This window comes from Aquarana catesbeiana, linkage group LG05 (genome assembly GCF_042186555.1).
Source record: "Aquarana catesbeiana isolate 2022-GZ linkage group LG05, ASM4218655v1, whole genome shotgun sequence".
Lineage (NCBI taxonomy): Eukaryota > Metazoa > Chordata > Amphibia > Anura > Ranidae > Aquarana > Aquarana catesbeiana.
Genome location: NC_133328.1, coordinates 452,033,613 through 452,060,655, shown reverse-complemented (window position 1 = coordinate 452,060,655; position 27,043 = coordinate 452,033,613). Strand labels below are relative to the sequence as shown.

Here is a 27,043-nt window from a genome sequence, read left to right as displayed (position 1 = left end):
CACTATTTTCCTACTGGAAAGTAAGGTAGTTACCAAAGGTTGTGACAGACCTTTGTTTCTTAACAACTGTTCCTTAGAAACCAGGCCGTGAGGCTTAGACTGGCCACTTCCGGATGCTGTATCGGACCTTGTAGGAGCAAGTCTTGCCGGTGAGGCAGCTGCCAAGATGGTTTGACTGCCATCTGAAGAATGGTGGTAAACCATGCCCTTTTTGGCCAAAATGGAGTAATTAGGATTACTGCCACTTTCTCCCTCTGTATCTTCCTTAATACCAACGGGATCAGTTTGAAAGGAGGAAAGGCGTAACCCAGATGGAAGTTCCAGGGCTGAATTAACGCATCCGTCCCCTGGGCACTGTCGTTTCTGTGAATTGAGAAGAATACTGGGAGTTGCGTATTTTCTTCTGACACAAATAGGTCTATCTGTGGTTGACCCCAGGCCCTGGTAATCATTGCAAAAATTGCCGGATTCAAGCTCCATTCTGACTCCTGAATACGCCTTCTGCTTAGATAATCTGCCACTACATTTAAGGTGCCTTTGAGGTGGACTGCTGATAAGGACCGTATATAATTTTCTGCCCAAATCAGAATCTTTGAAGCCAGCAACTTTTCTTTTTGTCGAATGAAAGAGTTGTAGACTTTCCAATATTTAGCATAGATTTTTCTGGTCACTATTTTCCTACTGGTTGTTTAGGTAGGCTATGGTAGTGGCATTGTCTGAGAGGACCTGGACATGGGAACCTTGAAGGATTGGAGAGAAGGCATCTAATGCTAAGGCGACTGCCTTTAGTTCCCTCCAATTTGAGGACCTCTTTGCTTCTGTCTGAGACCACACTCTTTGGCTGAAGTTTTGACCCAAGTGAGCTCCCCAACCCCATACACTGGCATCTGTCGTTACCACCTTTTCTATTGGAGACGACCAGAGCAGGCCCTTTGATAGATTTTCCTGTCTTCTCCACCACCAAAGCGATCTTTTGACCTTGGTGGGGATTTTTACCTTTGCTTCCAGAGATTGTCCTGTGATTCCATATTCTCAGGAGAAAAATCTGGAGGGGTCTGAAATGTAACCTTTCCCATTGAATGGCTGGCATGGTTGAGGTTAGGGTTCCTAGGGATGACATGACTTGTCTGACTGATAATTCCTGGTTTGTCTGTAAGGACGCTACCACATTTTGGACTTTTACCTTTTTCTCTTCTGGGAGAAAAACTCTGTTCCCTTGAACAGATCTGATATCCCAGGAATAGCACTTCCTGGGCTGGATTGAAATTTGACTTTTGCATACTTATGATCCAACTCAAGGCTTCTAGATGATCTCGGGCTTTTCCGAGGTCGTCTAACAATTTTTCCCTGGAAGGGGCAAAAGAGTAGGTCGTCCAAGTATGGAATTACCGCAATCCCCTGCAGGCGAAGAGGTGCAAGCGCTTCTGCCATTATTTTTGTAAAATATTCGTGGGGCAGAAGAAAGGCCAAAGGGGAGGGCCTTGAATTGTAGGTGCAGAACCTCTTTTCCCAAATGTATCGCCAACCTTAAGAACTTTTGAGACTGCAGGGCTATGGGGATATGCAGATAGGCATCTCGAAGGTCTATTGATGCCATAAAGCATTCCTTTGTCAATAGGTTTCTGACCGTGAAGATGAGTCCATACGATATCTTTTGTATAGGACTGATCTGTTCAGCGGTATCAGGTTTAGGATTAACCGAAAATCTCCGGATGGCTTTTTTATCAGGAATATATGGGTACAAAATCCCTGATAAAGCTCCCCCTGTGGGACGTAAGTCACAACCCCTTCATCTATTAGATCCTTTAACAGGTTCTTCATTGCTAGGGATTTTGTTACATCTCTTGGAAGATTTGTCACCAAGTAACTTTCTAGGGGGAGATCTGAAAATTCTATACTGTAACCCTGGGCTAGCATATTCAGAATGTACTGGTTTTCCGTTATGCTTGCCCAAAAGGGGAGAAAGCCCTGAAGTCTTCCCCCCCACCTGTAACCGGCTGTCATTGCGTCTTGCTGGTTGACGCAGGAGGATGGAAAAGGACATTACCCTTGCCTTTTCCCCTCTGCCCTGACCAACTTTTCTTTTTCTCTTGAGGCTTTTGTTCCTGAGCCCTTTGAGGACGAAAAAAACGTTTGGTTGTTTCTTCTTCTTGACAGGAAAAGATCTCTTTTATCTGCAGTCCTGTCCAGAACTGAATCCAAATCAGGGCCAAACAATAAATCCCCTAGGAAAGGGACTCCGCATAACTTATTTTTAGATGCTGCGTCCCCCTGCCAGGTCTTTAGCCATAATGCCCGTCTAACAACTGGTAAGGGCTGCAGCTTTAGCTGTCATCCTGATAGGCTACTGCTGCTGAGAGAGTAGAAAAGGAGTCAAGGATTTCTTGCTTAGGGGAATCTGCTATTATATGAGCTTTAAGCTGATTTACCCAATACTCCAAGTTTCTGGAGACGCAAGTAGTTGCCATTGCTGGCTTAAGGTTGCCCATAATGGATTACCAAGTCCTCTTGAGTTGTTGATCCATTTTCTTATCCATGGGGTCTTTTAGGATCCCCATGTCCTCAAATGCCAGATCAGTAGATCTTGACACCTGAGAAAAGGCTGCATCACGTTTTGGAACCTTACTCCAGAGAGCTGCTGGGTCTTCATCAAAAGGGAACCTTCTCTTATGAGCCCTAAAAAAGAATGGTTTCTTATCAGGGTCAGCCCACTCTTTTTTGATCGTTTCAGAGATCACTGCGTGGACTGGAAAGGTACGAGATTTGGACTCGATAAGCCCTGCATACATTTTGTCGTGTAAAGACATTTCCTTATGCTCTTCCTCCAGGCCTAGAGTAGCATAAATAGCCTTCAAAAGGCCGTCCACTTGATCCAAAGATAATTTATATTTGGAAGACATTCTCCAGCTCATCCCCATCCTCATCTGATTCATTAGAATGAGAGAGGGAAAGCCCTTCCTGGTTCAGAGGACCCATTTCTGCCTCCACTGCCGAGACTAACAGTGAACCTTGAGAGGACTGTGAGGTAGTGGGCTGACTTGCAGATGGATTTGTGAGTGAGGATCTGAAGGATTGAATGGTAGCATCCAATTCCTTTTTGGCAGATGCGATTAGATCACTGCATGCGGAAGCGGTTTCTTCCCTCACCAAGGAATCAATACATGTTTGACAAAGTCTTTTTCCAGCCTTCATTTAACTTAGTTTTGCATGAAGGACATTTCTTTTTAATCCCAGGGTCAGAGCTCTTGGCCTGCCATGATTAGGGAACAAAAGAGAAAAAAAAGACAAACCATCCTTTAGAGTCAGCCTGATTACTCAAGATGCTCGCCACAGGTGCACAGTGAGAAAAACACCAGACATATGTGCCCTGACAGGCCCCTCCGCCACCAGGGGGAAAAAAATACCCTCAAGCCTCACTAAACATTTAGGGAGAAGAGGGCTAGAGAGAGAGCCCACAGTAACGCTGAGCAGAAACTACAGTCTGCTCCTTACCTGGGCCTTGCTGGTGCCTCTGCCTGTTCCACTTGCTGCGGTTCCTGAGCTTTAAGCTGATTTACCCAATACTGAAAGTTTCTGGAGACGCAAGTAGTTGCCATTGCTGGCTTAAGGTTGCCCATAATGCGTGATGCTTGTGGCGAAAAAGCCAGTACTGGACTCCAATGGCACCTGTGCGCCAGACCAGAACCGGAAATATGTAGGCACCAGACCTATTCCTCCCTCCTCCCCCTGCGCTTCTGGCGGAAATGACGCCTAGCGCCTGCTCGTCGGATGCCGCCCCACTTCCGGATACCTCACATCCAGCGGATGTAGTCCTCCGACTGCCCTTCCCAAGATGGTGGTGGTGTCAGGAAAAAAGCACATGTGCAGGCCAAAACAAAAGTGCCTGCCATGCCTGACGCCCCCGCCCGGGAGCAGTGATTCCTGGAGTAGTCCTGGCTCTCCCCGAGCACTGACGAGGGAGAAGGAGCCCATCCACCCGGCACCCGTAAGCCTGTGGTAAATGGGAGGAACCGGCTCTCTTGAGGTAGGGAAAAAAATAGTGGAGTAGGGAGCCTGTTCTCAGGACAGTACCTTGAGAGCTCCAAACTCCCACATGTGTTCCCGCCAGAGGAAACACAAAAACTGATAAGTGGGAAGGAGCCTCCTTTTAAAGTTTGGTGGAGGTGTGTTTCCTGTGAAGTGGGTGGAGCCACGCTCTCAAGGTGCTGTCCTGAAAGACGTTAAGGGAAAATGGGGTCTATTAGACACTAGATCTCTCCTCTGCCCTCAAAGCATCTGACCACACCAAGATCAGTGTGATAAAATGCTTTCCCAATGGCGCTGTTTACATCCGGCGAAATCTAAGTCATGAAATGCTCGTAGCTTCCGGTTTCTTAGGCCACAGAGATGATTGGAGCCATTCTGGTCTCTGATCAGCTTTATGGTCAGCTGGCGGAACCACCGGCTGCATTCTCAGGTTGGGACAGGAGAGCCAGAGAAAAACATGGAAGACAGTGGAGTGGGGGTCATTCCCTCCCACTGCTTGTAAAAGCAGTCTAGAGGCCAATTAGCCGCTAGGATTGCTTTTACGTGAAAGCCGACCGCTGGCTGAAAAGAATGATACCAAGATGATACCTAAACCTGCAGGCATCATTCTGGTATAACCACTCAAAGTCCAGCAACATACCAGTACGTTGCTGGTCATATATTGTAAACTTTTTTTTTTTTCATGCCGCCTGTGGGCTGAACGAAAAAAAGATTGATTGGTGGGTATGCCCACCATTAGAATACCTCTCTTCATCCACCAACTTCTAATGATGGGCATACATGCACTATTTATATATGCCGAAGCATGGGGGCATCCGCCCCAAAAGTTAGGAGCAAAATCGCTCCTCCACCCCTGCTGCCCCCATGCTTCGGCATATATCACCTCCGCTGGAGTCACGGCTTTATATATCGTGGGAGCAAACGCTGTTGCTGTCAAGATAAATAAATCCGCGCTGCAGCTGAATGGCGTACCTGAAAACAAAAAAATGGTTAACAATAAAACACAGTAAACAGTAAAGTATAAAGATTGCATACCTGAAAAGCAAACATGATAAAACATAATAAAACATTGTAGAATAGAATACAGTAAAAAAGAGCAGAACAATAGAGAGAGAATAGAGAGAGAACAATAAAACGACAACTTTTTTTAAAATTTTATATATTTTTTTGTGGGTTTTTTTTTTTTTTACACTTTTTTGTAACTAACTTTTATAACTGTAACCAGTTCCAGGTTCAGGTCTCTCAAAATGCGATGGCATCTTGGGAGACCCTGTGAAAGTGTGCCTAGTCTGTGCAACTAGTGCAACTCAACTAGTATATGGTAACATTTACCAATGCAAAGACCAGAATTGTCAGGACAGGAGGGACAATAATAGCAGGTGTCATGCCTATATCCGCGCTTGCTGCAGACAAGACTTTTTTTTGGGGGGGTGGGGGGGGGGGGGGGGTCGTTGGGTAGGGGTACTTGGGAGGACAAAGAAAATGCCTCTCATGCAGCCGACTGCATTTGGTTGGTGATGTGAATGGGGGAAGTACGGGTGCTGCAGAAGTGGTGGGTTCCCAATTAGGATTGGCAAATGCAGCAGGAAGGGCATTATGGGCACGACGGGCCTGTGTTTGTCTTCTTGGTGGCAGCGGGACTCTACTTGTGCTTGCCACCTCGCCAGCTTGAACTGCACTTATGGGACTCGCCACGTCACCAAGTGTTACTGCAGTGCTGGTTTGACTACAACCAGGGTGTACTAGGTCACTGGTTCTTGCCAGTTCACCAAAATGCTACCAAGCAAACTGTTAGCGATCGCAGGGATCAGGCCTGACTCTGCGAACACTGCAGTTATGCGTTTAGTGTTTTGTAAGTGACAGTGATCAATTGATACTGCACTTGGGTGGGCTGGGCCGTGCCGGGCGGAGGGGCAAAATGCAGGTGCTAGCAGGTATCTGGGCTGATCCCGCTAACACTGCGTTTTTGGGAACCCTAAACTGCTGGGGACGCTAGTATAAATCTGATCGGATCAGATATTGATCCGTTCAGATACTATACCACTAAGGGAGGTGTATGGTGTGTGCGTGTTATCGCTACTGGCACTAACCTGATGCTGCCTGGGGCTGGTTCTTGCCAGTTCACTAAAATGCTACCAAAAAAACTTAGCAATCGCAGGGATCAGGCCTGACTCTGCGAATGCTGCAGTTATGCGTTTAGTGTTTTGTAAGTGACAGTGATCGATTGATACTGCACTTGGGTGGGCTGGGTCGAGGGGCAAAACGCAGGTGCTAGCAGGTATCTGGGCTGATCCCGCTAACACTGCGTTTTTGGGGACCCTAAACTGCTGGGGACGCTAGTATAGATCTGATCGGATCACATTTTGATCCGTTCAGATACTATATAAGGGAGGTGTATGGTGCGTGCATGGGTGTTAGCGGTACTGGCGCTAACCGGAAGCTGCCTGGGGCGACGCAGACCCTATCTGACCCTAAAACCTAATTTATATAACCGCCGGGCCATCAGGGGGCTAAACCTTTATTAGGTAATAAACGGCAGGTGCCCTGACACTATAAAAAATAAACTAACCAGCCTCACCCGTAACAGTTATATTGTGATCACTGGTGAAGGGGTTAACTAAGGGGCAATCAAGGGGTTAAAATCTTTATTAGGTAGTATATAGGGGTCCCTGACGCTATAAAAAGCTGACGGCGAACCTATATATTTGCCACCAGTGACACTAATAGTGATCAGAAAAACGATTGCTTAGTGACACTGGTGACGGGGTGGGGGGGGGGGTGATCACGGGGTTAACCTTTATTGGGTGTTAGGGTGGGTATCCTAGACCTAAAGGGGGCTAACGCTAACTGCCCTACCACTTCTGTCACAAACTGACACCAATGCAGTAAGCAGAAAAAAACAAAACTGCTTGGTGTCACTGTGACGGGGGGTGGGGGTGATGGGGGTTGAAATGTGTGCCTGGTGTGTTTTACTGTGTGTGTTGTGTTGGTGCACTTACTCAGATGTCTTCACTCCTCTGCGCTGGAATGGAAAATACTGAGCCGAGGAGCGATTACTATACAGCAGCAGAGGAAGATTCTCATTTGTTGGGAGCGAGAGGGTGGCCACGAATGAGTGGTCTCCCCCTCAGCCTGGATCGCTCCCCTAATGAAGCCGACCGCCTCAGGCACCAGGAGGCAGATCACGTACCAGGAACGTGATTTTGCCTGCCCGTGCCATTCTGCCGCAGTATATATGCGTTAGGCGGTCGGCAAGTGGTTTAAGCAAACCCATCTCTCCTCCGTATTCTTTGTTCCTAATATTTTATCCCAATTTATGCCTTTTAGCAAGGTTCGAAGTTTAGGGAAATTGACTCTTGAAATTCAGTGTCTTTGTATTTCCTTTATGTTTGATATTTGTGTGATTTATACTGAAACTAATTGACCTGTGATCGCTGTTACCTAAATTGCCCCGTATTTCCACATCCGTGATCAGGTCTGTATTGTTGGTAATCAGTAGATCCAGTAATGTTTTATTTCTAGTTCATGCGTCTACCATCTGACCCATCAAATTGTCCTGCAAGACATTAAGGACCTGGCGAGCCTTAAATGAATGCGCGGTTCCCTCCGCCCAGTCTATGTCTGGATAATTAAAATCCCCCATTATGATAACACTTCCCATCTTTGCTGCTAATCCAAATTGTGATAGGAGATCTGTCTCCACTTCCCCCCTCAGGTTAGGGGGCCTATAGCATACTCCCCCAGTATTATTCTCCCCTTAGCTTCATCCCTTTGGAGCTCTACCCATAAGGATTCCACCTCCTCCCTAGCTCCCTCAGTGATGTCATCTCTCACATTCACTTGTACATTATTCTTGATATATAGGCATACCCCTCCCCTTTTTTACCCTCTCTATCCTTGCGGTAAAGGGTATACCCTTGAATGTTTACCAGCCAATCATGAGAGCTGTTGAACCAGGTCTCTGAAATTCCCACAAAATCCAAATCCTCCTCATACAACAGTATCTCTAGTTCACCCATCTTGTCCGCCATGCTTCTGGCATTGGTGAACATGCCACATAGTTTAGACCGGTCGCATATTGTCCTCGTATTGGGCGTTTCGAGATTGCATCTAGGACTTGCTACTATACTTACCTTGTGTTTTTGTGCTTTGGTCAACCTACTACTAATGCCCCCAATACTACCCTCTGGAATATCTTCCGCACTGACTATCTCTACCTCTGGACCCCCCCCCCCCCCCCCCCCCCCATCGCCTAGTTTAAAAACCCCTCTAACTTTTTGGCCATCTTCATTCCCAGCAGATCTGCACCCTCATTTGGGTGCAGTCTGTCCCTTCTATAGTACCGGTTATCGACTGAGAAGTGGGCCCAGTCCTCCAGCAACCCAAACCCCTCCTTACTACACCAGCTCTTTAGCCACTTGTTTACTTCCCTAATCTCCCTCTGCCTTTCTGGTGTGGCTCGATGTACCAGTATTATTCCTGAGAATACTACCTTGGAGGTCCTTTTCCTCAATTTAGCTCCTAAGTCTCTAAAATCCTTCTTTAGGACACTCCATCTGCCTCTGACTTTGTCATTGGTACCAACGTGCACCATGACAGCTGGGTCTTCCCCAGCCCCTCCCAGTAATCTGTCCACAAGATCAGTCATGTGCCAAACCCGAGCGCCGGTAGACAACATACTGTTCGGCGCTTCAGGTCTTGGTTACAGATTGCCCTCTCTGTCCTAAGAATTGAGTCCCCTACCACCAGAATCTGTCTTTCCTTTCCCTTCGCCGCCCCCCCACTCTCACTGGAGTTCTTCCCCTGGCAGCTAGGAGAATCCCTCAGCTCCAGCAGTGCTGGTCCCGGGAGCCAATGGCTGCACTGCTATCAATATATCCAATCAGGACCTGAGAGATTGGTTGGGGCTGGTGTCCTCATCCCCGTCGCTGGAAAGAATGGGTTCAGGTAAGTAAAAGGGGTGCTCTGGGGGGCTGCTGCATCACAAGAGGTTTTTCACTTTATGGCATGAAGTTTAAAAACCTTAAGGGTTTACAAACCCTTTAATTGGTACATTACATAGGCTACTCAGCAGATATGCAAAGATTAGAGACTCACTTAAAGCATAACTAAGGGAAAAACTTTTTTTGTTTTGGATAGAGTGGAGAGGGATTACACCTCAATCAATTTTTAATTGCTGTCTGTGCCCCCCGTAAAAAAAAAAAAAAAAAAAAAAGATTCACCTTTTCGATTTGTCCTGTTTACCATTATCATTGAAGGTGAAGGATAGTAGTAAGTAATAGAAGTAATAGAGGGGAAATCTTCCAATGGGGACACTAGTTCTGGTGACTAGGGGCCCCCAATGAATGCCCTTAAAGCGGTTGTATACCGCTGGACTTTTTTTTTTCGTCCTGCAAGGTAAAGTCATAATGTGCTAATATGCATACTAGCAGATTGCGTGAAACTTGCCTTAAAAATGAAGCTGTTCCAACGCCGATGTCAGCGCTGCAGTAGCTTCCGATTTTACCAGTCTTGCATCCAGGTTCGCGGGCTCCTGCTCAATGATTGGCCGGAGCCACGATGACGTCACTCCTACACATGGGAATCACAGTTCACGGCACAGGGCTCGGAAGGAATGGCACCCATGGCTGTTCCTTTAGAGCGCATGCACCAGAGATGTTAATGTCTGCATGTATTGTAAATCTCTCTAAACAGTACACGTTTAGGAGATATTTACACTACTTATAGGCAAGCCTTATTATACGCTTACCTATAGGTAAATATTAACAGTGGACGTTTACTTCCTCTTTAATTTGCAGTGATTTCTTCACTTCCTGTTTGGCTATGGGATAGGAAGTGAAGGGAAATCTCTGCAATGGGACACAGATAGCGAAAAAAAAAAAAAAAAAAAAAAAAAAAAACACACCTTCCCTTGCTCTATCCAAAATGGAAAAAAAAGTTTTGCCTATAATTCTACTTTAAGTAAAATGAAAAATGGAACCAAAAGTAAAAAATAACCATAGCACAAACTGAAAAATGACTACAGCTCACAAGTCACAGCAAACGCCACCATCTGCCAAGTACGAGCAGATGTATGAAAAGTTCTGGAAATCCTACATAGGAGGTAGTAGTTGGGAGCATAATGCTGAACTCTGGAAAGATTTAACTGCCCTTGCAGTAGGACACCCCCTGCACTGCAAAGTTTAAATGCTTGCGTTTGCCTAGGGTACCATTAAAAAGCAGGGTTTTTTTTATCTTATCCCCTCACTTTAGCAGGCTCCTCCTTTCCATAATATGACTGAAGCTGCAGTCTGACACAAAAAAAAAAAAATCCCACATACAGCGTGAGGGAAGCCCAACAGCATAAATAATTTTTTGCCAATTTCCCTGAAGTTCAGCTTAAAAAAAAAAAAAAATGAAGGCTTTCACAAATCAAGTGCTGCTGAGGACAGCCTTCAATATTTGCAAGATTTGTGACAGTAAATTGCACAGAGCTTTTAAAGTCTGGTAACATATAGAGAACATGATTATTGCTGTATCTTTGAAACATAATATTCATCATTAAAATCGGGCTTTCATTACACACACACAGATTACCATAAACCTTACCAAAGATTAATGAAATCTCAGAGGATGGTAGACTTTCATTTTTATTTTTCAGGTTCTAATGATGCTTTTAGAAATGTAATAAAAACTTATGAAATAAAACTGTAGTGACATAAAATGAAGTATGCAAATACAGTAGAAGTAACTGGATAGGATTTCTGGAGCAGTGATGAACCAGGGCAAAAGAAATAGATTCTAAGCAGTGTGATGGGTTTTCTGCATTTACTTTAGTGTTTCCTCTCCACATACTTACTGTTTCTTGCATAAAAATTACAGTAATGCTAACATTTTAGTTCCAGGAGGAACTGAAAAGTTAACATGTACCAGCATGCATCTCTTGGGCCCCATTCACACCTTGGTGTTTTTCGAGAACCGTGTTTCTGCAAGTGTTCCCAGAAATGCGTGACATCACGTTCGACATGGGTAACAGTCACGCATTCTGTGAAAAATGCAAAAAAAATTTTTTTTTTTTTGTGGTTTTAAAGAGGGTAGTGCAGGGGCTAATTTGCCATGTTTTATCGAATTGCACAGGTGGGAGTAGGGTATTAATTAGGAACCAAGTCTAAACTGAATCTCAAACTCTTTCAAACCCTTGTTGCCCTATGCTGATCTAATATGTAAACCTCCCAGCTACTTGCCTACCTGGCAGCAGAGCTTTGCCAGGTTGACACATGGACACCAATGAGCTGCTCCGCCTCCCAATCAGCTTTTACATCACAATGGGATATTCTGTTATGGACATGCTACAAAGATGGTAGTCAAATGCAGCCTGCAGCTGGGTAATAGGAATGAGTGCATGTGTCATTTAATTTACAGAACATGCCCACAACTTTGAAGTTTTTTTTTTTTTTTTTTTTTAATTGTGAAGCAAACAAATAGGACAAAATAACAGAAAAAGTCAATGTGCATAACTATTCACCCCCGTAAAGTCAATACTTTGTAGAGCCACCTTTTGCGGCCATCACAGCTCCAAGTCGCTTTGGATAAGTCTTTATGAGCTTGTCGCATCTTTCCACTGGGATTTTTGCCCATTCCTCCTGGCAAAACTGCTCCAGCTCCTTCAAGTTGGATGGTTTGCACTTGTGAACAGCAATCTTTAAGTCTGACCACAGATTTTCTATTGGATTGAGGTCTGGGCTTTGACTAGGCCATTCCAAGACAACTACATGTTTCCCCTTACACCACTCAAGTGTTGCTTTAGCAGTATGTTTGGGGTCATTGTCCTGCTGGAAGGTGAACCCCCATCCCTCAAAATCACATACAGAGTGGTACAGGTTTTCTCAATATCATCCCTGTATTTAGCATCATCTATCTTTCCGTCAACTCTGACCAGTTTCCCAGTCCCGACTGCTGAAAAACATCCCCACAGCATGCTGCTGCCACCACCACGTTTCACTGTGGGGATGGTGTTCTTTGGGTGATGTGATGGGTTTGCGCCAGTGTTTTCTTTGATTGCCAAAAAGTTCAATTTTAGTCTCATTAGACCAGAGCACCTTCCTCCATACATTTTGGGAGTCTCCCACATGCCTTTTCGCAAACTCAAAACATGCCATATTGTTTTTTGCTGAAAGTAATGGCTTTCTTCTGGCCGCTCTGCTATAAAGCCCAACTCTATGGAGCGTATGGCTTATTGTTGTCCTATTTACAGATACTCCAGTCTCTGCTGTGGAATGCTGCAGCTCCTCCAGGGTTACCTTAGGTCTCTGTGCTGCCCCTCTGATTAATGCCCTCCTTGCCCGGTCTGTGAGTTTTGGTGTGCGGACGTCTCTTGGCAGGTTTACTGTTTTGTCATGCTTTCCATTTGGTTATGATAGATTTGATGGTGCTTCTAGGGACCAAAGATTTGGATATTTTTTATAACCTAACCCTGACTTGTACTTAACAACATTGTCCTTTACTTGTTTGGAGAGTTCCTTGGTCTTCATGCAGTGTTTGGTTAGTGGTGCCTCTTGCTTAGGTGTTGCAGCCTCTGGGGCCTTTCAAAAAGGTGTGTATATGTAATGACAGATCATGTGACACTTAGATTGCACACAGGTGGACATCATTTCACTAATTATGTGACTTCTGAAGGTAATTGGTTGCACCAGAGCTTTTTATGGGCTTCATAAGGGAGTGAATACATATGCACATGCCAATTATCAGTTTATTTCTGAAAAATAGTTTTATGTATATATTTTTCTAATTTTACTTCACCAACTTAGATTAATGTGTGCTGAGCCATCACATATAATTCATATTAAAAAAATGTAACTAAAGGCTGTAATGTCACAAATAGGGGTGCAAAGGATCGTCATCGATCCGTGATCCGATCCGCGGAGGTTGATCCGATCCGCGGAGGTTGATCCGTACGGGACACCTCTGTGGCCTCGGCCATAGGAAAGGCCGCGGCTTTGGCCTAGCTCCGGAGCGGCGGCCATCTTGGTACACCCGGCGGCCGTTTAGCACGTCGAATGACGGAGCGATCACTTGTCACATGTCATGACGCCGGTTCCTCTCTCTCCCCTCTGTGTACTGATCTGTACAGTGGAGGGGAGAGATCGGATGGCAGCAGTGCCAATACTCTGCAATACCCTGCTGCAATGCCCTGCCAATACCCTGCTGCAATGCCCTGCCAATACCCTGCCAATGCCCTGCCAATACCCTGCCAATAGGGAGATTGTGGATATTACTGTGGGGGAGATTTTTTTTTTTTGTTGATCCGAAAATGATCCGAACCGTGACTCCTGATCCGAGGAACGATCCGAACCGTGAGTTTTTTGATCCGTTTAACCCCTAGTCACAAAATAGGTAAAAAGCCAAGGGGGTGAATACTTTTGCAAGCAATGTATAAGGGTTATGAATCAATACAAAAAAACACAAACAAAACACACCATAAGCAAAAAAGAATCCCGTTCATGCAACTTCAAAGGCTACATGGAAAACCGGTTCCTTCCTGGTAGGGACATGCACCTGAAGTGACGTGTGCGAACAGGAAGGAAGGAACAGCCAGATACCATCGGCGCAGTGGATGGCACACTGTTTTCCGTACTAATCGGTGACAACGCATAGTTTGTTTTCAACCTAAACGCTGGTTACAATGTATGCAATGTAAGTGCAATACATCTATATATCCTATACATCTATTTTTTCATATATGTTTGGGGAATTAATTAGCTCCTGAGCAGTGCAATTAGGCCTTTTAGACACTGAAATCTTTTTACCTTGTACATCACTCACCATGCCTCATTCCTTATACCTTCCACTATTTTGCTACTATTTACCATCAGGCTGCAACCTTATTTGTATATAGTGACTTCTCTGGTCCTCACCAACTTCTGCTACTCAGCAGCCCGTGGAAACATCTATTAGACATATCTTACAACAGTGAGTGAACTGTAAATTGCCTAGGTGTTTGTCAATTTTTTGTAACAAAAACTTTGTGTAGATAAAAAAATTGCCTACTTGTGTCATCTCTTATTTACAAATTAAAGACAAAAAAAAAAAAAAAAACACACGTTTGCATGAAAAAATTTGGGGGGGAGGGGGGGGGGCGGGGGAGATAGAGAGCGCCGCTAAAAATTGGGTTGGGATCCGCATAGCATCACTGCTCTTTAACATTTGCATTTAACAAAGTTCGGTAAAGAGAGACTAATTCAGCAGCCACAAGGACCAGCTGCTCCTAAAGCCTGACATAACCACTGTTTTTTTCCCTGAAATGAAGGTAAAACCTTGTCTATAGGATCAAGCAGAGTTCAGCTATAAATAGTGTGTCCATAAGGAATTTAATTTCCAAGAAATCAGTGAAGGATACATACCATCTAGCAAAATTCACTCAAGCAGCTGCCATAGCAGCAATGTCATTCGCTGTATTATGCAGTCCATATTTGGTCCATTTAAACAGTGATCACAAGTACTAGGGGTCTTGGGCTACTTCCATGACCACGACTTATGACTTAATCATGAACAGCTTAGACAGGTTCCAATAAGCAATAAATTCTACTCAGTGGTGAACACTAGATGAAATGGGGTATTTTAGGAATGCAAAGCACAAGGTCCAGCAAATACACCAGAGATATATCACAAATTAAAGGCAAGTTACACATCATAGGTATGCACAACGAGTACAATAATACTTGAGGTAAACACAATGAGTTCAATAATAATAATGGAGTTCAGCTGCATACATTTTATAGCTTGATTACATAATTTCTGAATGAAATAAGACTGACAGAGGCCTACATATGAAGTTGTCATTTGTAGTGCAGCTTTAAAAAGGTATACTCTAGTTAAGGTTTAATATTAAACCTTCTTTACATAGGGTGTATCAAATCATACCCTGTGCAAGGGCCTTGTTTACCCGCACAGGGATGCGCAGGTGTAGGTGTTCCAAGCATCCCTGCTCAGACAGTCCCATATGTGACGAGACTCAGTATCAGGCCCCTGCCCTTCTCACAAACTTGTGACACAGGACTGGCCAGTCTCACTCCACATTGTCACTTATGTAACAATGCCACTCTCAGCTGCACTCTGCACAAATATTTTCCAACTCGCGGGTCCACAATCTAGGTGCCAGCAGCCTGAGGGCGATTGTCACTGGTTAAGTTAACTAATCAATTTACCCTTTACATCCCAAACTGCCACCAGAAAGCTTTGGGCCTATCAACCCTTCACAATACCAGCAACGGCAAGGAGTTTCAAATAAACTTCTGTAATATGCACTGTCACCACAGACGGGTGTGTTCAGTGATTTATACTACAGTAGAACACTTCAAGACAGGGATTTTTTTAGTCTGCATTAAAAGCCTTCGAGACAGTTAACACTTTTCAAAATATGGTTTAATAATGAAAAGGTCAAAGTGGTGCAAATAAAATATTTACAGAAAAAGTGTTAAAAAGAAATAAAAACAGATATAAAAAAAAAAAAAAAAAAAAAAAAAGTTAAAAATGAAGGATACTTGCAAATCCTGGTCCAACGAATAAGCAAAAACAGCTCCCACAAGTCCTGTTTGCTGTTCCTTGAGTTGATGTTAACGAGAGCTGCCACAATGTGTTGGCATTCCCCTTTTCTCTGGTATCACAGGGGTGTTGACAGAGACCATCTGACCAATTAAGTGTCTGAGAAGGGTTTCTGAGATGTTACTACATTTACCGACAGAACTTATTTTATATAAAATATTTATTGACGATATTATCTGGAAGGGGGTGCAGTATTGTTTGATGAATTTAAAGAAAAAATGAATTAAAATTATAAAAATAATTAAATTAACATGGACTATTAGTGAGCATATTACGTTTTTAGATATGGAAATTTTTGAGGGGGGCCAATTGTATACAAGAAATCATTTTAAACCCACTAATAGGAATTCGTATCTACCATTGGACAGTTGTCATCACGAGCCTTGGCTTAACATCCCAAAAGGCCAAATTATGAAAATACGTAGGAACTGCTCCAAAGAGGGAGATTTTCCTAAACAGTCAGAAACGCTCACCAATCGGTTCAGGGAAAAAGGTTACAATATGAGGAGGGTTGAGGAAGATAAATTAAGAGTATTGAATATGAATAGGAAATCATTATTAGAAGCCAAACGAGGGCCCTTCTGTCACAAATTTAATGTGATCCTGGATTACAATATTTAATTCAGACAGGTTGAAAAAATTAAGAAACATTGGGACATTCTTAAAAAAAAAGATAGGATATTGGGACCCAGGTTACCTGCCCTCCCTGGATTCATATACAAAAAAGCCCCAACTTTAAAAGATAAGATAGCGCCAGGAGTGATAGACCCCCCTAAGAAACAGAGGGGTTCTTGTTTCGGAGTATTTACGGGTTTCATTGCATGCGGCAGATGTAAGGCCTGCCGTCATGCCAAGAACAGTATTAAAGAGGAAAGAAGCAATTTCTATGAGCACAGGGAATAAGTACACAATTAAGGATTTTGTAACTTTCTCCACTACTGGCGTTATTTATATGCTGGAATGTGGATGCGGGTTACAATATGTTGGCCGTACCTCCAGGACCCTGCAAATACGAATAAGGGAACACATCACCAATATTAGGAAGGGGGTTATTACCCATAGTGTCTCCAAACATTTTAATTTGGTGCGCAATAAGGATCCCAGTTCGCTTACATTTTGGGGGATTGAAAAAGTGGAAAAACATTGGAGGGGTCGTCACTACATCAGACAACTCAGCAAGAGGAAATCTTTCTGGATATTCGAGACCAAGGTTCTCTCATCGAGGGGTCTGAATGTAGATTTCAACCTGAATTGTTTTATTAGTGATTTATAATAGTGCATATTGTGTTTAAAAAGGTTTTAACATTTTATATTCTTTTAATTTGTATTTTTATGATTATCAGATTTAATAAAGTATGTTATTAAGGAGACTTGCGATGTAGTCACCAGCTTTTTTTTTTTTTAATTGAGCAAAGATTTGGGAAGATTTTTTTTATCTTGATGTGGTGACCCCATGAGTACTAGTGAGCAATTTTAACTTCCCATTCCGGAGTGGACGGGGAGCGTGTTCAGTGCAGCCGGCTCTGCAGTGATTAGCAAGGCAGAGGAGGAGAAGGTGTTATATAGCAATTATGGGATGGGAGTGTATAAAGGCAGCGGATGAGACGTCCAGTTTCCACCCCATACGGATGAAGTCACGCCCATTTGATGCAACACGTATAGGGGGAGGTGTCTCAGTTGGTGATGTGATCCCACGATCATCCTGTCTTTTCATGTGTCCGTAGCCCGCACTGCTGAAGTGCTTCACTTGTGAGTACCATATATGCGGTTTCTATTGGAGAAATACATTTGCAAACAGAGAGCACTAGATTTGGTGTTTTTATCCCCATGATTTACCGTAAATACCCAAGGGAAACCTGAGACCGGTGAAGCCAGTGAGGAAGAGGGTGACACAGGGGGATCATCAGCTTCACGCCAGGCCGATTCATTGATTACCCTCATAGGGGATCTTCTTTATCTGACCCGCTGGTAAAACAGGGGTCAGATCTTAAGGTGAGTGGCTAGTGCACAGCGGTGGAGGAAAGCACCAGCGCTTTTTGATTCTCCGTGCACAGTTTCGGGTGAAGATTTCACTTTGGAAGAAATGTAAGACTTTTTCATTACTGGAAATGATCACCATTTTTAGGATCATGAATTTAGATTTTTTGATGTTGCACATTATTATTGTAGTATTGGTAGCGCAGCACTGTTTTTGAAATTACATTTTATGACCAGGTCCCAGATACAGTGTTCTATGGGTATTCATATCCTTGAATACCTATCGTGTACAGTCAGCTAACATGCATATTATTGTCCAGCATGAAACTAGCATTGAAATGGCTATAATAGGTTAGGTGTCGGATGTCCAGTTCACATAGGAGAGGAATTGGGTCAGTTCAACTCCCGGTACTCCTAGTTTAACGATATTAGGGTTCAAAACGCTACCAAATAATTGAGGGCGGTAAATAGGTCTATATCCTGGCTGTGCTGTAATGATTTTAGAAGTTATGGAATATACTGAGATGGATTCTACTGAGAGACAGTTCTGTATAATCTAGGGATTCCAACTAAGGTATTTATGACCCAATGTCTGTTAATCTTCTAGTCACTGAAGCGGCCAAGTCAGACACTTGTGTTTTCAGATGGAAATGTGGATTTGGGTAATGGGCACGAGAGTCTGGATTTTTCCCTTCATGGATCTGATAAAGTTCTGGTATGGCCAACAGTTGTGTATTGCATGGCCTGGAGGAGAAGGGAGGAGGAAGGTCACTGCAGCTGTGTCTCTGGTTCAACACAGAAAAGACAGTGACAAATACAATGTAATGGCTGTGTTTTGAACATGGTTGCCACACACAGCCTGTTGAGTACACATGACCATTACACCTTTGAAGTCAATTGGGACACCGTGCCAGAACAGACATGGCCACTGCTCCCATTATGACAACTGTGTGGATTTAGGTATGCCCCCCCCCAAACTCACATTATTCATTTGCTAGGAGATATAGGGACAGGGGATTATTGCGGTGCTTGGATTAGGTATACAAAAAATTTGCACGCAAATTGCTGTACAAGGTAATCTATGACAAATCTGATTCCAGTGCAGTGCCGTCCCAAACAGTAGAGCCTTCCCAACAGGTCCCCACTCTAGCTGAAATACAAGCCCTAGAGGAACTTATGTCACTTTGGGAGGAGGGCGACACTGACGGTGACGATTTCCTGGATCCCTCTGATTCCGGGGTCGCTGCCCTTGGTGTCTCCTTCCCCCCTCCCACTTCCTTTAAACCTAAATCTACCAACTTTCCGAACTTATCTACGAACCCCAACATTTGGGCTTTCGTACAACAGGTCACTACCACTATCGAAGGGCTCAACTTTACCTCCTCCTTTAACTCTAATCTCACCCCGGCCCTCACCAAAGCCATCAAATCCCTCCAAAACCATCCAAAACTGATCATCAAGCCAGCCGATAAGGGTGGCAATGTGGTGGTGATGGATGTGTCCTATGAACAAATGTGCCTCAACATCCTTAACAACCGTGATTGGTATAGACCAATCTCTAAATTACTTATCGACCATTTTGTATCCGAATACCATCAGTTGATATTCGAAGCCTATCAAAAGGGCACTATTGATTCCAACACATGGAAGTTTCTCAATGTTAAAGAACCTACAACCCCCACTTTTTATTCCCTCCCTAAACTGCACAAATCTATCAATCATCCTCCGGGCCGCCCAATCGTGTCCGGACGACAGTGTCTCACTGAATCTGCCAGTACATTGGTCGATAAATATCTGGCACCCCATGTAGTTGCTTTGCCCTCACACATTAAAGACACTATCCATCTCCTCCGGATACTTGATGGCCAATCCCTACCACAAAACACATGGCTGGTAGCCCTAGACGTGGAAAGCCTTTACAACATTATCCCTCACAAACGAGGCATTTCGGTGATTGAAAAATTAATTCGAGAAAGAGGCCCTAAATACGATGCATACGGGGATTTTGTCTTAGAACTACTGAGGTTCATACTTACACGAAACTACTTCATGTTCGGTTCCTCCCACTACCTCCAGGTACAGGGTGTGGCTATGGGGACCAAATGTGCCCCAGCTTATGCCAATCTGTACCTGGGGGGGTGGGAAAGGGAACTATTCGATCCGGCTCACCCCAATCCTTACCTGTCCAAGGTTATTTCCTGGTACAGGTATATAGACGACATATTGTTATTTTGGTCTGGAACCAAAGACGAACTCGCTCTGTTTGTTCAGTACCTCACACAAAATACGTTCAACCTTAAATTTACCATGGAGTGCAGGAAGACGCAGATCCATTTCTTGGACCTCCAGATAGGTTTGCACCCCAATGGTCAAATCTTTACTGTTTTGTATCGTAAACCCTCTTTGGGCAATACGATACTGCACGCCCAGAGTGCCCACCCTGAACCCCTCCTTAGAAGTATCCCGTTTAGCCAATACCTTAGGCTAAAAAGGAACTGCACCCGTGAAGAAGATTTCCTCCGGGCTGCACATGAACTCTACAACAGACTCTTAGATAGGGGTTACAGTCACTCCCTCCTGAAAAAAGCCTTTAATAAGGCAAAAAAACTAAACAGAAAGGACCTTATCTTCTCGGCTAAACCACTTGATACTAGACAACCAATACGACTTATTACTCATTATTCAAACCAGCATGCACAAATTAAACAGATTCTTAACCAATTTTGGCCCTTATTAACATCAGATCCCACCATTGCTAAATATGTAAAAACTTATCCGGACATCACATATCGTCGTTCCCCTTCCTTGCGTGATCGACTTATCAAAAGCCATCACGTAACTGATACCTCACACCTGCCTATTGCCACAGGTACATACCAATGTGGCAAATGTGACATATGTGCCTTTGTCAGCAATTCCAAAGATGTGACCCTGCCTGGTGGTAACATTCACACCATTAGACATCGGGTCACCTGCACCACTGTAGGTGTCGTTTATTTAGCCCAATGCCAATGTGGATCATACTACGTTGGCAAAACCAAGCGCCCTTTCCAGACCCGTATCCGAGACCACATTAAACCATTATATAAAAACACTACCACCACCGCTATTAATCGACACATTGCTGCTCAGCACAACTTCGATCCCATGTAATTCTGTTTTCCGCACTTGAACATGTTCCTGCACATGTTAGAGGCGGCAGCATAGACAACAGACTGTTACAACTTGAAACAAAATGGATTCATTTATTAAATGCTACTAACTTTCCCGGACTCAATGAACAGATAAGTTTTAAACCGTTTCTTTAAATTCTTGTCCCGTCTAGTTGCATCCATCAATTGTTGCCTACATTCATTGCCATCGCTGAAATTTTCAATTTATGCCGTGTATTGTCCTCCACTCTATTTCCCTTTCCTCTCCCTTTCCCCCCCCCCTTCCCCCTCCCTGTCCCATCCTGTTTATTTTTTATTTTTCATTTTTTCATGTTTTATGTCCATGTTTGTACTTCCCCCTTTTCCCTCTACGCCCTCCTTGTTCATCATCTCTCTGCCATGGCTACGTTTGTGTTTTTCCCCCCCTGTACAGGCCTTTAGGGCACTTTCAAAGTACTAATATTTATGTTGTATATGTCGGTCAAACTGCATTTTTCTATATATTTAAAATTCAAACATATATATAGTCTTCGATTGGTTTTTTTGATTTATGTTAATTTTCATTGTTGTGAAACTTTGTGATACATTTATTAACTCAATTTATTCTTCTTCTTCCTTTTATTTATGTTTTGGTATACCCTTTTCAGTTATCGCTACACAGTCTTTTCATAGGTTTTTTTCTGCATTACTGGGCCCTTGTGGTTCTCTATGATCGCGATGCGTTTTGTGGCTGGACATTGGGCCGATGCGCAGGTGTATACGCCCGCTGTCCCTTTTAGACCCTTGTGGACTGTCGGGCGAATGGGGATCAGTTCCCCTATCCTGTGCCTCTGCCCACATTTTATCCTGCATTGGGGTGGGCTCCATCTCCGGATCGCTTCGTTTCCCTGACCGCTCGGTATCCCTGGGCTGGCATGGCTGTGTTCCCCTCTTGGGGGATGCTTTACCAGCGCCGTCCGTGCCTGTACGGACGCCAGGGGCAGACCACCCTTTTTGTCTGCCTTGGGGGTCCGCGCGCTGCTCGCATTCTTGCGGCCCCCCCTACTCCATCGGTTTATGGGTGGTGACGACGCCTAGATACCTCCCAGTCCTGGGCGCTCCATCCTCCCATTTTCCCCGGGGCGGGCCGTTTGGTCTGAGCATGCGCGCGCGGCGCATGTCGGAACTTGGAGTTCCGAGGCGCCGCGGTCTGCGCATGCGCGGACGCCCGCTGTTTGAGCGTCCGCACACCTGATCACTAATTGATCAGGTGTGGGGGGTATTTCAGTAACCGGCCAGTCCCTCAATCCACATGCTGGATGAGGGACGTGCCTGTCTATACTCCCACACACAACAACCAGGTAAAGTGACACTCTTATAGCACTAAAATTATTGCTTTCAACTACTGTCCACTGAAGCCTTCAACCATTCTCTTTTAGAAGCGAACATTTGGGAAATACCATCCATCCTCTTTTTGGCAATTTGCATCATTAACCTTCCATGCGCTACCTGCTTAACTTTATGTCTTATCAGGTAAATTATTTCCTGTTTTTTTTACCAGTCCTATTAAGTCTCTGCCTCCCCATCATAGTCCCCTTTGTTCATTCCTCTGCAGGATACTTTGCATTCAGTGCTTTTTCAAAAAGACTTTGCCTTGTGTATTTGAGGTTGCAAACATCCCAATTAGCCATCTGCGCTGCAGTATACTTCATCAAGTAAGTTTACTCTCAGTGCCATTTTTTTCTTTCATCTCCATTAACACTGTTTGGCCCACTTTTAAACGTATTTTCTTACACAGGTTACTCATTGACTGATTGTCAACCCTGTAAATGGGCTTGTTGTGTGGTGGTATCTACTTACAAGCACTTCCAGCCTTCTGCAATTGACCGTTTTTAAGTAATAGTGTGAGTCTCTTCCTTTTTCAAAAAAATTTATATTTTTTGCTCTTTGCAATGGATGCATAAAGGCATCATTTTGAGTATTTCTTTAAATATAACGTCCAAGTGAAATTTAACAGCTCCTCACCTATTTGAAATACACTCTCTTGCCAGGTTTACTACATGCCCCCTGCAGGCACATTATACGGCGCGGTTTGCTCCGTCTCCCTCAGGTGACGCTTGCCGTGCCCCCCCTCGGGTGTCGTGTTTTTAGGTGCGTCTGCGCTGCTGGAATTTTGGTGGCCGCCTCTTTGCATGATAGTCCAGCCACAATAATGCACATTATATTTTGTACTGTTAAATATTTCTGTTTACACATTGTTTTCTGTACTCCTATATATAGACTTCTATGTACCCAGTTTGAGCTCATGTTCCCTGAGGAAGCCAATGTCTTGGCGAAACATGTAGGAAATCGAGCCCATATTTCAATAGCCATCTCCATCCGGCCTACTTGATTATACTTCTGGGTCGCACGTATTATACAAGTTGATTTTAAGTGTAAACAATCTGAATGTTTATTGTATATTTATATTGTTATCAACAAATAAAGTTTGCTACTTTGTTATTTTTAAAAAATTTTTCTTTTTTTTTTTGTATACCTAATCCAAGCACCGCAATAATCCCCTGTCCCTATATCTCCTAGCTAATTTATTATCTTTTTGGGATGAGGTGCCGTATCTAATTGTACCTTCTAGCCACAACCATATTTTCTCATTATTCATTTGCCTTCATGGTTATGTAGCCGCACCCACACATTTGTCATATTGGGCACAGCGGCCATGTCCGTGCAACCACTGCATCCCAACTGACATCAATGGGACTGCCTGCACAGAGGAAAACACCTGTGCATCCCCGGTGCAGGTAAACACAGCCCTAGCATGTGATACACAGATACGCCCTGTATGAATGAGACCTTCAAGTGAACCAGTGTAGAGGTGATGGGCATTCAAATACTTACATATTCTTAAGCTACAAATGGGTGACAAAATAAGCAATCAATGACCTGTGTAACTGCTGGTAACAGCAAGCAATTAATTTTTCCGTCGGAAATGCTAGATTCTTGGCTATGGCTATCGTGAAAATGGCCTCAGTCAGATAACAGCTCCTAGGTAATGGAAAAGTACCTTTTCTATTATAGCACTAAAAAGGCATTTCATGGCGAGTTGTAATTTCTTTCTAGATAAATATAACTTGTGGTTACTCAAATCCCATATTCGCAAACAGGGAAAAGGTCTACTTCTCATGCTTCGTTCTTGTTCTCTTTGCAATGTCCCAACTGTGGCACACAAGCCAATAGCACAAAAATGGTTGTCACCTAGTCCACCAAGCTTTAAGGAATGCAGAAAAAAAATCTCTTACCAAGGAAAAAACTAATATTTCAGCATAGGCATAGGGGTTGTCCTCAAATGCGTTAAACTTTGGGATCCATAGTTGTCAGTGCCAGGCCCGACGCCTGTTACACTGATTACATAAAGGATATTTCAGTAACTCCTTTATGAAAGGCACACATAAGGGTTGCTATAACGATTAAAAACTTTGTTACACACATCCATAACACGAAATGCCCTTTCATATTTGTTTTTGCCATCACTATGGTGTAACACCCTGTAGTTCAAGAGTTGGTAAGTGGTAAACTTTACATTTTACTTTTCTTTTGTGGTCTGCAAGTGTATAAATGAATAGTATACCCAAGGACTGTAGTGAACTATAATAGATGAGAGGAGAGGAGTCTTCTCTCTGGGGGTACATTGCATATTCATTGTATTTATATGTTAAAATAAACTGAAGAAGCTGATAAAGGTACCTTTGATGACTGAATCAGCTTTAGGACATGGCTATTGTAGACTACTGAATATTGTCTAGGTGTTTTGTATTGTCTTGTTGCTGTTGAATTACAAAAAAAAAAAAAAAAAAAAAAAAAAATTGACATGATTTTTTTTTTTTTTTTTTATAAAAGGAAAGGTTTGGCTTTAGTAAAGTATACACTATCACCTTATATGATTTTCCATTCAACAAGCATGTCCATTGTTCCTGACATACAAAACGAGAAAATGACAACCACAAAATTTCACAAACAGTCTAATCAATGCCTTACAATTCACTGAAAAGTAATTACATGCGACCATTCCCACATGTAATTTTAATTTAGCCAATGTATCTAACAGAAAAAAAATATTCCTGCATAATTATCCACAGCGCTAGCATTGATACAAACCCAAATGCATTATTACTCAGTCTTACACATCAGATTTCAAACACAGACTGAACACACATGAATGAATTGCCATGTGTGGGTGGAAAGGAATACAGACATTTATCAGGCAAGCTGTTACCAGACCACACTATCCTGGTTTTCCCCAGAGTGCCAACTGATACAGCTTACTGAGATAAAACAGTAAAAATAACCGCTAATAGATATATAGTTAGGCACTTACAGGTAAAAATCCCTGGCGGAGGGTGTTCAGTTACCAAGGGGCAGTTCTCTTCATCACTGTTATCTCCACAGTCATTCAGTCTGTTACAGATGAGCGATCCAAGATACAAACATTTGCCACTGGTGCAGGTAAATTTGCACTCTGAAAGAGAATAAAATTGTTACTTTATATACCACCAAACTACTGATATTACTGACAAGCTTTCTTGCTTCCCACACATTCCTATTGGTCACCGAGGCAGCCCACCATGGTGACGATTCAATAAGAATATATAGGAAACATATAGGGAGGAAGGTAAGCTTTAGGTTTAACCACTTACTACCCCACTTACCTTGGGACATTGTTTTGGGTGTGTTGGGAAGACGTCCTGCTGCCTCTTCACACTTAGTCATTTTAAATTTTTATTTAGGTTATTTTTTTTTTTATATAGGATAAGTACTATATAATTGCCTATTTTTTTTTTGTGCAACCTGGGATTAGGCCTTTTCTACGCTTTTCTCCTTTTTGGATGGCGTTAGACAATGGCAGGGTGGGCGTCTTAACACCTGTTGGGTTTGTGTTATCTGTTCACGTTGAGATGATTTAGCATTCTTTGGGTATGTTTCCTTAGAGGTTTGTTTCTCTTGAATAGGGATGGTCCCGTTCACCAAATTCCGAACATTATGGGGTGTTCGCGGCAAATTTGCACACCGCAGAATGCCCCATAATGCACCGCAGGATCACAGTGCATTGATGTCTGATGATTGTACCTGACCTGCAGGGTGCCTTTAGCCAATCATGGCTCAGGTGGCTAAGTCCACGCCCCACACTATATGACTGCTTACACAGCGGCCGTATATAGTGTTATGCTTATGATTGAGAGAACGTTAGCTAGAGGCAGGTTAGTGTGGCGTGCAGGATATGATATTATATATATATATATATATATATATATATATATATACACACATATACATATATATATATATATATATATATATATATATATATATATATATATATATATATATATATACATACACACATACACACACACACTGCAGGCAGTGTATTTTTTTATATACACACACGCAGGCAGTCTAGTATAGATAGTATCTCACAAAAGTGAGTACACCCCTCACATTTTGGTAAATATTTTATTATATATCTTTTCATGTGACATCACTTTAAGTTGGACTGTATAACCATATTGATTTGTATATGTTGGAGCATATATATTTTTTGGATATGCCAATTACAGACATTTTTTTTTTCAGATCCTCAGAGTTCTTTGCCATGAGGTGCCATGTTGAACTTCCAGTGACCAGTAAGAGAGTGATGACATCAAATTTAATACACCTGCTACTAGGGTTGTCCCGATACCACTTTTTTAGGACCGAGTACAAGTACCGATACTTTTTTTCAAGCACTCGCCGATACCGATTACCGATACTTTTTTTTTAATGTCACGTGACAGTGTTTTTTTTTTTTTTAAGTGTTTTCTTTTTTTGGGGGGGGGGGGGGGTGAACGGTGTATGTGTGTGTTTTTTTTTTTACAATTTTTATTTTTTACAATAATTTTTTTTTATTCTTTATATGTTTTTTTTTTTTTTTTAAATCAGCCCTGTTGGGGGGCTTTGGTGAGATATCAGGGGTCTTAACAGACCTCTGATATCTCCCCCTTGAGAGAGAGAAACAAGTACTTGGGCAAATGCTCGGTATCGGTGCCGATACCGATACTAGTATCGGTATGGGGACAACCCTACCTGCTACCCATTCACACCTAAGACCTTGTAACACTAAGGAGTCACATGACACTGGGGAGGGAAAATGTCTAATTGGCCCAATTAGGACATTTTCACTTAGGGGTGTACTCACTTTTGTTGCCAGTGGTTTAGACATTAATGGCTGCGTTTTGAGTTATTTTGCGGGGACAGCAAATTTACACCGTTATACAAGCTGTACATTCACTACATTG

At 43.2% G+C, this 27,043-nt stretch overlaps 1 protein-coding gene across 1 annotated transcript in view; it reads right to left on the bottom strand.

Annotated features, from left to right (window-relative positions):
• Positions 1 to 25,903, bottom strand: part of LDLRAD4 (low density lipoprotein receptor class A domain containing 4) — a 287,939-nt gene extending 262,036 nt beyond the window's left edge. Inside the window, exon 1 of the mRNA XM_073631293.1 lies at positions 25,087 to 25,903. The gene's annotated coding sequence lies outside the window, so the exon portion shown is untranslated. The remainder of the gene's footprint in view (positions 1 to 25,086) is intronic.
• Between the last annotated feature and the right edge of the window lie 1,140 nt (positions 25,904 to 27,043).